This window comes from Chionomys nivalis, chromosome 26 (genome assembly GCF_950005125.1).
Source record: "Chionomys nivalis chromosome 26, mChiNiv1.1, whole genome shotgun sequence".
Classification (NCBI taxonomy): Eukaryota; Metazoa; Chordata; class Mammalia; order Rodentia; family Cricetidae; genus Chionomys; species Chionomys nivalis.
In genome coordinates, this window is record NC_080111.1 from 26013790 (window position 1) to 26029638 (window position 15849).

General features: G+C 40.1%; 1 protein-coding gene across 1 annotated transcript in view; it reads left to right on the forward strand.

The window, feature by feature from the left end:
• Nucleotides 1–15849, forward strand: part of Grm3 (glutamate metabotropic receptor 3) — a 218454-nt gene that overhangs the window by 161778 nt on the left and 40827 nt on the right. The window lies entirely within an intron of this gene.

Here is a 15849-nt window from a genome sequence, read left to right on the forward strand (position 1 = left end):
AGTGTGGCTTTATGTACTAAATCTGAAATGTATGTTTCAGTCAACTTGAATAAAGCCATGCACTTGTCCCACAATCACGGTGATTATTGACTTTCACTTAGACCTCTAATCTGAAAGGGGAGAAAAGCCTAGCACTTACTGCTTTCTAGCAGCCTGACAAGAACCATTATGTGTATTTTATGTTATTTTTCACAATAGGCCTGATGGATAAGTGGACATTATTTTTTCCTTCTTCATGAGCTTAAGGTTCAAGGTAGTTAAATGACTTTTTCAAACTTACATAACTGAGTAGCTGCCAAAGTCAACTCAATTCCTTTTTCCACTGCTGCTCCCAAAGGGGAAAAATTTAAAATGGGTTTGTACCTGGAAAGGAAATCTAGGTCCAGTCAGCTGTCATGGGCCCAGCTGACCGAGAGCAGTTGATGTACGAGCAAAGGATGGCTGCAATATTCATCATCCAAAAAGACATTTGTTAACTCTATCATTAACTGCCATAATGGTGTCCTCAATAAGGAATGACTCACTGCATTGACTTCCGTTTACATACTTTACTGCTTCCTCAAGAGCGTCAAAGTACACGGGATCAATAGTTGTAATATCATGCCATTATTTCCAAGAATCAATAGTGAATTGCCAGAACAAATAATCGCCATGTGTTACATGCTATTTAAGACTATATTTTTCTTTCCAGCACCCCATTCTCTCACTCTATCACAAGACGCTTCCATGCACAATTAAAAGTAAATTGATAGGAGAACTACAATTTCCAACCAAGACTGAAACTTTCGTGGGTTCATTTAATAAGTTTGCAGGTTTATCTCACGTTTGTTGGTGGCAAATGGTGGTGATTTGTTCTTTAGGATATGACATGATTCAAGTCTATTTTCAAAATTAATAGTTATCACTGGGCAGTGGTGGTGCACACCTTTAATACCAGCACTTGGGAGACAGGGGCAGGCAGATATCAGTGAGTTCGAGGCCATCCTGGTCTACAAAGAGAGTTCCAGGACAGTCAGGACTGTTGCACAGAGAAACCCTATCTCAACCCCCCCAAAAAAAGAAGTTTATAAGGAACTTCTACTTTGAAAGTTTTGGGGTGATTTTGGGACAGAACCTCACCATAGAGTCTTGGTTGGACTGAAACTTACTATGTAGACCAGGCTGACCTCAAACTCATCGAGATGCACCTGCTTCTAGCTCCCGAGTGCTGGAATTAAAGGTGTGCACTACCATGCCTGGTGGAACTTTTGTTTATAGCCCACTCAGTCACCATCAGGTTCATGGCAGCATTACTGTGTCAGCTCTGTGAGGAATTTACAAAGACAGCTCTGGGCCCAAAAGAAATTAAAATAATAAACCCTTAAATCTTGATAATTGCTATTTTAATGAAAGTAGAAAATAATTTATATGTAGATGTCTGTAACTTCGTTGATGTTTACTAAGAATTCTATGATGCCTTCAATAATATTCTAAATAGGATGAATATAAGTAAAATAGTTCTGAAAATAGTATCTGGTTCCATATGTTCCTTTATAGACTTTGCCTAAACTGGGCTTCCCTAAAAACTTAACATGGAAGAGATGGCTCTTTAGCTTAATCTATTCTTTCTCAGTGGAGAAGTACATTACATTCCTTTGTCTTGCAAGGGTCTTTTTGTTTGCTTCATGGGTTTATTTTTTTGCACTTGCACGCATGTGCATGTGTGTGTGTGTGTGTGTGTGTGTGTGTGTGTGTGTTGCTCTTGTTGTTGTTTGGTTGTTTTCAGAGATGGGGACAAAACGAACCTAGGGTATCCTAGGTGTTGGACAATTGTATCTCACAAGTCTTTGATTCTGAGTTAGTCACTAAACAGTATAGGAAAGACAGTATGCTTTACTTGAGTTAGGGAAAATTATGTCATGATTTCATCTTAAATATTGTGGCAATGGTAAAAGTTCTGTTATGAATTTTTAAAAGTAATGCAAGATTAATTAATGAAAATGATGAGAAAACAAAAGTTACATAGCTTTGTGTTTCTTTTTATATCTGTCTACTAGACCAGAGAGATTTAATTAATTAATTATTCTCTCTGCAAGTTCCTCCCTCTATCTTGTACCCTAAGCCACCGCGTATCAAAGAGTTACTTTAGTGCCACTCAGACGAGACTCACCCAGTTGAGAAACTAAAGCGGTGATGCTGATGCTGAAAGTTCAAAGGTCTCAGACAATAGTTGTAACAATAAAAGCTCACTTAGCACTTGAAGCCACTATGTGCCCAGGCTGACTTGGAACCAATGATCCTCCTGCTCCAGTCTCCCAGGTGCTGAGATTATAAGCATATGTCAGCACAGTTGCTTGATCACTGAACTATTTTATAAAGCACATTGCAACACACTGCATTTCATCCTGATACAGCTCTGTGTGTTAGGTCAGGTCAGTCGTATTAATCATTCTATGCTTAAGGACATAGGGAAGGGAGATAATAAATTCACTCACCTAAAGTCAAAAAGAAAGAACTCGGGGACTAGACATCACTTCCTTTCATCACTATGTAGAAACATCCAAAGTAACTGCAGTAGAGTGGTTCCTGTTTAAAATTCAGAAAAGCATGACTGGCAACCAGAAGTAACTGGGTGATGTTTGCCTTTGGAGAATCTTGAGAAAATATTGACAAGAATAAAGTGAAGAGACAAAGAACCATCAAAGTCATATCACTTTTGATCTATACTGCCTGTGTCTGTGGACGGTAACAAATTCAATCCCAGATTCAACTGTTCATATTTCACAAATATAACACATATGCTGAGTGCCAAATGCCTATTTGTTGATAGTAATGAAATTACTAGTTTATATAAGATGTTCAGGATCTGTCTCACCAACTACTTGATGTATGAACAGAAATCTGAAGGATATGGGGGAGAAAGCCATATGAGACTATGGGAAGAACATTCCTGGCAAGTTAGACGAAGCCTGAAGTGCCAGCCTGCTCTAAAGCAATTGGAAGGATGACTACGGCTAGAAAGGCTTAGGATTCGAAGGATGGAGGAAGTGAAGTCAGAGAAGCCGTGCAACCTAGAAATGGCAGAACCTTGAAGCAAATGTTCTGTTTTGCTTCAAACTCTAAGATGTAACAGGAACACTATCAAAAACATAATGTGCACATTTAAAAAGCATGTTGATAAATCAAGAAAAACTGTTTGAGGAGTTGAATCTATAGCTTAATAGCAGAACACAAACCACACGCATGCACGCACACACACACACTCAGTCACCTTTAAAACTACTAAACATGTTTATAGAGGCCACATATAAGGTGGACACCCTACTACAAAGAACTAGAGTCACTTTGTGTACAGCAGTAATTAAACATAGGTAAGCCCCTTGTAGCCAACTGCCGTCTTTGTCCTCAAGAATCAGTACTAGAGTCATGTGCTTACCAAAGTTAAAGTGTACGTATTAATCTGTACACTATCTATTCCTACCATACAACTGTTGATCACATCTAAAGAAAGCAAAACAACTGCTTGCTTGCTTGCTTGGCCCTCAATGTTGAGAAAATAGAACGCCTTTGCCAGTATCTGTCCTCCCTGGAGCAGAGCATCTCCATTCTAATCGTATGACTTCAAGCCATATCCAGGTTGTCCTGACCTCTTGCAAGTCTTCATAGCAGGAATAACAAGTTAGTCTACTCACGTCACCACAATAATGTATTTTTAAAGACAGGAACGCTGAAAGCACTGTGAGCTACATTGATCAACATGTTGTCATTCCTTTGACAGTTTTTGAAGTATTTTCTTATGCCAGGCATTGGAAAAGAGACAGAAAATGTTGTTAAGGGACCCACTCTCAAACAGCAGCCTCTCCTGCAGGGCCATACGATGAGCCGCAACATGAGGTGACCACAGTAAGCGCTGTGACAAGAGCATTGGAACAGTTAAGTCCCTTGTTTGCTGCTGTAGAACTGGAAATACTGCTCTATGTCTGGCCTCTCTTTTGATTTTTGGAACAATTTTGAACAAACTTCACATCTTAAACAGTTAGAATAAATGCAAATTCTAACAGAGGGACTAGGAAGGACAGCAGGAGTCAAGTCCCCTTGAGAGGAACTGAGGGACAACCCATTTAAAACTCATATGTGTATTTGTGCAAGGATACCATACCATACGGGACACGTGACCAAAGCCAGTGTCACTGTCTTCTACATTTCAGTGAAATCGTCTCCTCTTTGAGTTGCAACAGCTTTAGACTTTTTTGATTTATAAAGAAAACCACGATTTTTTACTAAGACAATTTATTCCTTATCAAAGAGGCAAGAAATTACAAATTCCTCAGCATTGTTTAAAAAGTTTGGGAAACTGATATCTAATTCAGCATCAGACAACTTCTCCAGCCTGATTAAAGCCTTGAATTCTATCTTCAGCACTACAGAAAGAGAAGAGGGCGAAAAAGGATTAAGGGCACAAAGTGAGAGAAAGAGAGAATGAGGAGAGGCAATGGCTCAGAAGACACGTGCCCATATGCTGATACTCACATACATGCCCATATATATACACACATGCACATACACTATGCGCACTTACATGTGGCAGAAAGAAGGGAAAACAAAGATAGGACAAAGAGGTATAAGAAGGTACTGAACATCATTAGCAATAAAAATGAGCAAGAATGTATAATTTTCCCTCAAAAGCAACATGAATAAAATCGGAAACGAAAGGTTGGTATAGGTAGAAATTCATTAATAGTTACTGCTTTCATTATGAAGGAAACAGAGCTAACATATTGCATATTATCATGAATCTCCTACTTTGGTTCCACCTCATCAAAAACAACAAGATAATCTTCCTTGGCATTTCAAATTTGGAAGCCATTTCACATTATTCCATTGACTAAAAACATCCTCTCCATGGGTTTGAAGCTGTCTCCTTCTTAAAGCTCGTCTTTGCCTATTGAGTTTGGCACACAAGGTAACTCTAATTCTAGATATTTTCATAGAACCAAGCATTACATATAAATATAATACATTGCCCAGAGACTCAAGAGATATGAGTTTAACCACAGTCTTGAACACACCCTTTCACTTTCTTAGCCTTCGCCTATGGCATACATCAAAGAGCATTTGATAGGACCCTTAATTTTTCTTGAGGTCTTTAATAAATATGTTTAATGTAAAAGATATCTACACACATCGTATCACATAAAAATACACTCATAGAAATAAATTATCACGTTTTTTGTTTTGTTTACAAAATCGCCATCAAGTCGTTTCTTCGTTTTCTTTTTAGTTCCACTAAACCACTAGATCCTTTTACCGTCTTAATCTCAGCTTCATCAGACAACAGTGCTACTTGTGGGGTCATTTTTGATTGACAGAGGCTAGAATGCCACTTTTCCTATTTGTTTGGAGCTTATGATAAAACTTTTCGGAACATGTTTTGCTATGAATTTTACCATAAGAGAGACAGCAAGTAAAAAGTCTGGAAGGGAGAGCGGAAGCTGACACCAGCTCCTTTGCACCCCTTATGGTCGTTTACAGTGCACGGGTGCCGTTATCAGAGTGCACAGGTGCCTTCCGTTTGCTTCATAGGCCGTTATCAGAGTAAAAGTTCATGAGAAGCCACAACAATAAAGGGTTACTGAAGAGTTGTAAGACACACTCAGCTTTATGTCTTTTCAGTTTTGTTTCCGACTGCTCATATAAAGGATCAACATTTGAACTTTAAGTCATTTTTAGCCTGGCTCTAAAAAAAGCAATAAAAGCAACTCTATCGCCCCATGAACCGTTTGTGCTCCTGCCTCCTGTGTGTATGATCTCCTACTTTCTGCAGGGTCTACACTCATCAAGTGTCAGTCAAGCACCATTCAAGGCAGAAGAACGGGGACTCAGCAATCTGAGCGGCACTCTTACCTACAGGATATAGTCGTGAGGAATATCTCCCCAATCTTAAGCCAGGCCCTTGATGTCCCCTTCACATCCATCCAACCCCTGTACATCAGGCCTCCAAAGAACACCCTAGTGGCAAAATTGACAATTTGGTCACCGTTTTCAGGCTTGGGTTTTTTGTTTGTTTGATTGATTGATTGATTCATTCATTCATTCATTCATTCATTCATTGGGTTTTTTTTTTTAAACTGAGGTGTGGTTGAGGAGAGAGGCTTTTATTGGAGATATGAGAGCAAGAGCAACCAGAAGCATCTGCAAGAGTCCAGAGCAGAGAGAAAAAGTAACAGACTGGACAGAGCCAGCAGACTGGGTCTGGCCATGAGAGTGGTAGGGGCAGAGCAGAGAGAGAGAGAGATAGGTGTAGAGACGGGGAGAGTGAGAGATGCAGACAGGTTCAGGCGAAAGAGAGGAGCGCATAGCAGGGCAATGAGGAACTTGAGTAACAGGGGAGGGAAGCCCATGAGCTGAAGAAGTTTAGGGTAGGGGAGGGAGTGAGAAGAGCCAGGATGCCAGCAGGGACTCTGAAAAGTGTAACAGGTGGTTCTGATATTAGGGAGCCAGGAGGACAGCATGCACTTTGATATACTAATAGGAACCGCAGAGAGCCATCGGCCTCTTTTGCAGTGGTGAGGGAGATGGCTCCTTTTGGTAGAGGGGAACCTGGTTCACAAGTTCCTGAGGAATGCTGACTTTTATCTACCTCCCCAGAATTTAGGGAAATGGAGTTTCCTTTGGACATGACAATTTCAATTGAATCCAAAGAGCATGGTAGTCGCGTTCATAACCATTGAAGCATTTTAGCTTGAAATACTCTTAAGAGAATTATTTGTTTCCATTTTTGAAAGGTAAATGTAACGCTAGTGTTAGGATGAGTAACAGGGTATATGCGATTTGAAAAGGCAGGAGTTCTGAGCTAATTTTTTCGAGTGCCCCATAACTGATTTTGTGGCGCCTATAGGAGATGATGTTTGGAGAGTCAGTTGACTCTCAGTGCACAGGTGGCCTCACCCATCACAGACCAGTGGGAAGCAACTGTGAAAGCAGTTGTGCATCCAGAAACAAGAAAGCACAGCTGAGAACTGAGGAACTTTAGTAGAAGTGACCGATGCCATCTTTACCGATGGTACCCGTTAGTCATGCGCACAAGTGCAAGAATGGAATCTCTGTGTTCAGTAAAAATGCTAGTGCTGAAACTTTGGTTTCAAGCCGCAGATGATTCAATAGCACAAGAGCCCATTAGAAAGCAACAAGAATCAAAGTGAGCATCAAGGTTGTGAAGACACAGCCGCTGAGAAATGGCTCACAGCATTTGCAAGGAACATCGAGGGCTCTTACTTAGATATTCGATGTGGAAGAGAGTCTTATCAAGACGAGATATACTATACTCATTTTAGTATTTCATATGCTTCAAGGAAATGAGAGGATGCTCAGGACAAATTGTTCACAACCATGTCAGACCAAAGAGAAAAGGGATTTGTGTGTTTCGGAGTCTAGTTCATTCCCAGAAAGGGAGTCAGTCACTCTACGTAAAAAACAATAGACTTCTGTGGACCCTCACAGCCCCTTATCTTGAAGGAACTGGTCCATTGAGGGTGGTGGGTGGGACATTATATTTAAATTTTCATTATTCATTGTGACTGAAAAATGCTATTTAATCACCTTGTCCTTCCCTGTTATCAGGGCGTCTAGAGTTATTTCAGAGTTCAAAATCATTTTTCTCTTTTTCTCTCTAATTTAAAAGTACAACATAAAAATAAATTGTATTGTGCTTCAAGTAATAAAACCTGTACTCATCTGTTAAATGTGCAAATTTCTCTCTATAAAGCTAATTAACTAGATAAAAGGTCTGGATCAGGCTTTAAGCAGTTTCTGTCTCAAAGGGCCTAACTCGGGAATTAATTATGTTTCTCGGAGTCTCTAAAAACACTTTTCCAGATTCGTGGGTCTTTAGAAATAAAACATCTCGGGCACCCTGCAAAACATCTTCATCTTTCAATCTACTTAGCAGTGAGTCAAGTTCGTAAAAGGATGCAGAACTAAATGTCTTTAAAATTAGGCCTGGATAGTCTTATCATTCAATCACCTATTTCCCTCCGAGTTCAGATAACATTGATTGAATTTCTACTCAGCCTCATTTTTCAAGCATTCTTAGCACTGCAGTGACCATTCGTTGGGGGCAACTTTGCATAAGTGAAGTTTAAGTTAAGCTCTGAACGTGTTGCTAACTGAGGTGTGTGGCTCTTATTGGCTCGCAGGACATAAAGTAGGGTATGTACAAACATGTGGCAACTGCCAGGAGTCTGCACAGTAGCATCCGCCACATGGTCATGTCCATGTCATTATTCCAGGAAAGAAACTACCAGGGCAGTTCAAACCCACCCAAGCTCTGTGATGATTTTCTGGTTAACCCTAAGGGCACTTGACTTGCTGAAGGCAAGATCCTTTAAGGGAAAGTTGAAGATAATCCTCATGGCACCGTTCTGTTTAACGCCCTGAGCTGGGTTTTACCGTTTCCCAATTTGTGAGCATAGATAACTAGATAACTTTTTAAAAATCCCTCAGAAAGCTTGACCGTAAACCTGCTGAGCATGCTCAAACCAGTACTGTTTATGATGTCCATGCCTTGAGGTCTGTGCTCTAAATTTCATAGTTACAGTGCTATCACAGACTGAATTTACTCCCTTTTGAGGGTTTGCAGTGGGTTTGCAAATCCTTCAAGCTATATTCCTGAACAGTGGGAGTAATATAGACTTAAAAGAAAAACAACACAAGATGGGACTGGCAGAGGAAGAAACAACCCTCTTGAAGGCATAAAATACCTTCCCAAGACCACTGGAGATGAAGCTTTCTTCCTTTCCTGCCCCTTTAAGCCTTCAGAGTGTCTCTTAACAAAGCTGAAGAGGGTCGAAAATTTTAATTATTGCTTTCCTTTAATTACAGGTTCCTTTGCTGTGTTTACCAAACAGCTAGTAGCCCTGAGGATGGAGTTAGGCTCTTTAAAGTCATGTTTTAATCTCCTTTGTAATTGCAATTTGATTGCTGGTGTAAATTCCCTAGTAGACTTGCCACCTTCAGCACCAACCATTTCCCAGAGTGCATAATTTTGAATTGAAAGGCTGATAGCCATCCAAAAGTTTCCCAGAATGCTTCACAGACTCTTTGAATTATGCATTACACAGAATTCTTTAAAAAGAAAGCAAGAGGTTCCTTTGATGTCGCTTAGGTTTTTCATCATACTATGAGTCTTCGTCTCTAGACACTTATCGAGGTGGTTTCTTGAAACCGATGTTCCATTTAGGACCCATCACCGATCTTACCCTAACCTTTATATTTTATTTGAACAGCATCCTGTGTCACCCTGAATGTGGCAGTTTCTGGCAGAACCCTGGTAGTTAATTTCCAAGGAGGGGGTGGGAATAGAGAAGGAACAATTTGTGACAAACGCGCCACCTGCTGCTCAAAGTGTGTATTCACTGTAGGGATTTCACCCTAGAAAATTCTTCAAAAGCTTCCCGGGAACAGGTGTGGCAGGGAGCTGTGTGCACATGTGGTTCCCTAGACCCTTACGTCACATCCCAAGGACTGGGGGCCCTGATGACTTGAAGCTTTTTGATGACAACCCCTCACGAGGGACAATCTCTGCTTGGTATATTTGATTTTGAGCTATACCCCATCCAAATGTCACCTTATTATTAAGCAAATAAATAACTCCTCCCATTATGTAAAAGAAAATAAAGTTGGCCAAGTTTCTACTATGGTAAGAAAATACAAATTCTAAAACAAGAATGTTTACATAATAGGTAATTTCATATTACCATTTTTTTTCTGTACACAAAGCATTTTAAAATCCACCAAAGGTTAAGTCATATGGATTGACCTTACACAGTAGGTGAACTTTATCATCTGGCTCAGGTCCTTCTGAGCCCTGTGCATTATTATGCCAGGCCATACAAGAACTAGGGCTGGCCTAAACAAACTTGGGTAAACAATGTAGAGGAAATCAGATCCTCTCCCGAACAGTAACCATCTCTTGACCGGCATCTACTACAAGTGATGCAAATTCAGAATGACAGACATAAAAGAATGAGATGATCCAGCATGGTGAAAAGATGTCAAACTGGAGTAACAAAGAGAGAGACTGTTTTTCATTGCAAATTGGGATTGTTTTATTCTATTCCTCTGTATTCTGTTTATTTATATATATCTGTATATATGTTGGGTCAAAAAGGACCTTGAAAAAGACCAGAGAAAGCTTCGCAGTTCTCTAGAAGAGACAAAACTTTTATCTGGAAGAATACATTGGTTCATGGAGAAAGTTATGTTTGAAAGAATGTAGGATTTCAGAATTGGGCACAACATAGCAAAGGGGAAACATTGATTAAATGAGCCCAAAACCAAGATAGATGTTGTATTGTCCACCTACATCATTATCACCTTTCAGCAAACATTTCTTGAAACTCGCTAGGTATCAGGTAACGCTGTTGGTACAGTGATGGATAAAGCAGACATGAAGTCAAACCCTAGAGAATTCACAGTCCGGTGATGCTCAGGAGATGGTTCGATGAATAAAGCATACAGTACAAGCTTGAGTACTGGAGTTCAGATTCCCAGAGACCGTGTCAAATGGCAGGAGGACTGATAGCTCCCCTCTGTTCCCAGGCACCAAATGCACAGATAAGATTCCCAGAGCGAGAAGGCCAGAAAGACTAGCCATATTTGTGATACACGAATTTCACTGAGAGACCCTGTTGAAGGACTGATGGAGAATATTCCCAACATCAGCTGGAGCCTCAACATGTACCTACAATGCTTGCATATGTGTGTGCATGCGTGTGTGTGTATATTTTATACATATGTGTGTATATATGCATATATGTATATACATGTATACATATATTTGTATATATGTACACTCACATGCATAAACACCTGCACACCACACACATGAAAACAGAAGAAGAAAATAAAAACAGTTTATTTATAATTAGTATTTGAGTTTCTGCTGCGGAGGTCATTGCTGGATTAAATACATATGTGGAAATCATTAGCATATTTAAGCTGACGGGGGAAAATAGTCACTTCAGGAAAAATCAGTTCAGGAAAGAGGAAATAGTTCAGGAGAATGGAAACAATTCCACACACCTGTAATCCCAATGTGGGCTACATAGCTAGACCTTTAAAAACAAATAGGGCACATGAATTTGCAACACTCTTATATGTAAAATAAGAGTAAGAATTCAGGAGTTAAGCACATTGAAAACACGGTAGTGGAAAAGTAAAATAAAAATAAAAATCTTCCTTTTTGAATTTGGAAATATAAGCAGATTTAGAAGCTTCTCAATGTGTAGATCCGATGTGACTTTAAGCATCTTCATTATTCAGTAATTATCACTATAATTTTAAAATTATGAATAGTTTTCTCCAAGGAACCCTAAATGCTTTATGTGTCCCTTCTAATGTATCTCCCTAGAATTTATATTAAATCATAAAGTGATCCATTATTGAAAGTTAAGCACAAACACCATGAGTAGCTATGATATATTCAGTTTTAGATTTCCCTTGGGGAAACACTGAGTTCTCCATTTCACTTTCAGTGAGGTGAATCAAAGCGGAGCCACCATTCCCAGCTTATTGGTGAATATATAATTAACTTAAAAGATAGCCCAGCCATTTTTCCCAGTTCCCTTCTGTATGGAGCCCTCTGCCTTGCTGTCCATCATTCTTTAATGAATGGCATCCAATGAGTTGTCTGGGCTTGCTTTTTATAGCTTCCCACGTTGACATTGAGGAAATTTAAAGCACAGCTTGGCTGGAGGTCAGTGAAAGGACCAAGAAACATTTCTTAGCTTTTCTCCTATCTGTCAGGAATCAGTTCTGCCTCCTGAAGCCCCAGAATTCATGTGTTCATTAATCAATTCAGTTAATAATTAGTATGATCTTACTGTAGATTAGTCTTTGCACCTACATATTGAAGGAAGAAAACTGATACTCTCCACTATCAGGGAAGTTAGAGTCTACTAAAGAATATGCAAATGTATCTGTGACTCTAATAGTATGATACAGCTAACTGCAATGGGTTGAACTTTGAACTCTGATTGTTCTTCTTTGGGCTCCCATGATGTTGTTCTCTGCAATCTTCCCAGCCACCTTTGATCCCATGCTGTCTTTCTTGTTGGCTCTTTTCTCTTACACAGTTCAAAAAAAAAAAAAACAAAAACAGAAATTAAAAATAACTAAAATCCTAATTTTCCTTCTACCCAATATTCTTATTTCATTATCATCAGTATATTTAAATGAAAACCCATAATCATCTTTGATTCTTCTCTCTTAGTGCTACTTCAAAAGTTAAATCCTAGCTCAGCATTGTAGTGGACAGCACTAATCCCAGAGCTTGGGGAATGCTATAGCAGAGGGTGGTCAGTTTAAGGGCAGACTGGGATGTATGGTGAGATCCTGTATTAGAAAATGACGAAAAACAAACACCCCAAATGTGCCCACTTTCTAACATCTTCGTTCCTCACCCTAGGTATTCAATAATCTCCATCTCTATTCTTATCTTCCTAGAGTCCATTTTTCACATAGAGAAAGCTAGTAAAAACTAAAATCGCATCATAAACTCTGAGTGTTATCGGTTAGAAAATGGGGAGATCCTAGGCCTCGGTGGTTCCCCTTGCCCGTGGGAGACAGCAGCAGGAGAGAGACAGATAAACCATGCCAAGAGAGCTGGAATATAGAGTTTACTTAATGGGTTATGGAAAGGGAAGAGAAGGGAAGAAGTGGGGAATAGAAGAGAGAGACAAGCCTCTCCAGATGAAGGGCAGACAAAGAGAGCTTGCAGACTAGAAAGGAGGCCAGAGATCTGCTTGCTTCAGCTGAAGGGGAGATTGGGAGTGGGCAGAGCTTGTCTCTTCAAGGGACAGAGTACACAGGTGACAAGTCAGGCCTGCAGATTACAACACTGAGTACTTCTCAGTGCTAAGAGAACATCACATAACCATATTACTGGGATCCATAAAGCTACGAATCTATGGTTCGTTGTCCTTGAAACTCCATGCCTTTGTTTTCGTTTCTTTCCCTTCCTTCTCTATGCATCAACTACATTGGCCTTCTTTCATTCATGAACCATAGCAAGTGTGAACCCACTTTAAAATTCATGTTTCTTGTTCTCTCCAACTACAATATTTCTCCTCAAGAACACTGAAAGAGATGATTCCTTCTCATCTTGAGCAAAATAGCATTGTTTGCTCACACCATTGAAGAATCCTCCCCACTACCCTCTGCTTGTCTCTCTCAGAATGATTACATCACATATCGTTTTAATTTTTGTCTCAGTATATAATCTATAGATTATATAGATTTGTTTAAAACTCACCAGAATATTTGGTATTGGGTAAGGACCCCAAATATATTGTTCATTCTTCCAGTGCTAACATCTAGCAGGCGTTTGATAAATAAATCATTGATCTGAGATAAGATCAAGAATGATGGGCATACAAAGGGATGCTATGTGTCACAAAATTGAAGGGTCAGCAAAAGTAAGACAAAGCTTGAGACATAAATCAGAATTACACAAGGGGTAGAGACCCAGGCAGAGAAAAGTGCAGAGAAAAGACCGAGGCAAAACAACACAAAGCTCTCCAGGAAGAATATTTGCCATTACTCCTGGAGCCAAGAGCTTGAGAAGAATGGCCTCAGAGTGGAGTGGCGGTACTCACATGGGGAAACAAGGAAAGGGAATGATAATTAACCCTTTGCTAGAGAAACAAAATTATTATCAAAGCACCAGTTTATTGCACAGTAGTTTTCATGATAACAAAAATGCAAGGAAGGATTTTGTTCATCTTTTGGTACAGGGATCCTAACCTGGGTTTACCTGCAAGCAAGTGCTGTCCCCTGAGATACACCACGATCCACACCGAGGAGTTTTAATAAGTAGAGTGCCATAGCAAGTAGAATTCTGGGGAAATAGCTCTGGCTGCAGCATGGAAGATAGTGATAGGTAGGGAAAACAGTGATCTTAGTCAAAGGGGGTGGAGCGGGGGAACCAGTGACCAAGCTGAAAAGAATGTCTTCCTCTGGAAGTGCATAAATCTAGGTTTTCTAGAGTGTTTTGGTAAATGGAAGAGCAGTGACATTAACGTTATGAAACTTCTACTAAAACTTGAATTAAAGAAAAGAGTCTTCTAGCTTTTCCATACACCTCCTTTAACCTGATTTTTAAAATATATTTCTACTGTTTCTATTTGAAAATTTCACATATGAAGAATCTGACTATTTCCTCCCCCATTGTCCTCATTCTCCTCCTCTCTCACCGAAGCTTTTCTTCCAACAAGCCCCACTCCTTCTTTCTGTTCTTGTGTGTGTGTGTGTGTCTGTGTGTGTGTGTGTGTGTGTGTGTGTGTGTGAGAGAGAGAGAGAGAGAGAGAGAGAGAGAGAGAGAGAGAGAGAGAGAGAAAGGGGGGGAGACCCTCTGAGCAAAATTGTAGGTGATTTCATAAGCATATGTTGAGATTATCTGTTTAACAGTTCCTGGAAATCTAACAGTGTCTAGATCACCAAAGAAAATCACACACACACACGCACGCACACACACGCACGCACACCATTAATCACCCATAGTCACTCAGTTAGGAAAAAGCATCTGTGACAAAATATTGAGGGCTCCTATTTTGGGCAGCTGTTGCGTATGTGATCACGGTCGCTGCAGTTCCTAAGTGCAAAGGCCATGTCAAGCCCCAAAGGCACTTTGACAGTACTCCTTTCCCTCCTTTCCCTGATGGAGGAGTTACTTTCATTTAATAAAGAAACTGCCTTGGCCCATTTATAGGCCAGCCCTTAGGTGGGTGGAGTAAACAGACAGAAGGCTGGGAGAAAGAAGCCGAGTAAAGGAGTCGCCATGATTCTCCCACTCCAGACAGACGCAGGTTAAGATCTTTCCTGGTAAGCCAGCTCGTGGGGCTACACAGAATATTAGAAATGGGTTAGATCAATATGTAAGAGCTAGCCAATAAGAGGCTGGAACTAATGGGCCAGGCAGTGATTAAAAGAATACAGTTTCCGTGTAATTATTTCGGGGCATAAGCTAGCCATGCGGGCGGCCGGGTGCCGGGGACGCAGCCCTGCCGCTCTTATTACAACATTTCCCCCTCTGTCTCTTACATTCTTCCCTTTCCCTCTTCAGAGATGTTCTCTGAGCCTCGGAGGGCACGATGCAGATGCTCCATTTAGAGATGCTCAGTTGTCTCTTATTCTCAGCTCTCCGGCCAATTATGAGTCTCAGCGTTAACTATTCCCCACTACCTACACACAAACATGGTTTGATGGGTATGAAGGAGTAGTAGATGTTCCATTGATAGCCTATGACTTCCCAGGCATGGGTTCTTCATCAGATTTACAGTAGCAGGTATGAGTTGCCTCTTGGGAAATGGGGCTCAAATCCAGTAAGAATACATTGTATATATGCACAGTAATTTTTCAACTGTTGTACCAATGGACACACCCTGATTGACAGTGTGTTATTTTACCTCATGATGCTCAGAAATTTGTGAGATTCTATATGAAAAGACAATTATTTTTACTCTAATATGTATATATTCCATGCTTTCTTCATCCATTCTTCCATTGAAGGGCATCTAGGTTGTTTCCAGGTTCTGGCTATTGCAAACAATGCTGCTATGAACATAGTTGAGCATATAACTTCAGAATTAAAATGCTAAATATGATCTCAGAAATAATCCATTGATATGCTCTCAAAGTCCCTTTCAATAAATGAAATAGTCTTAAATTTATCCAGAAGCTAATTAACAGCACAAAAGCAACTATCACGTGTAGTCTAGACCCAGAAAGAGGATGTGACATGCTTGATGCTGTTTCATGTCACAGATCACATAGTAATCTTTAATGTGAATACCACTTTTTATGAAAGCAACA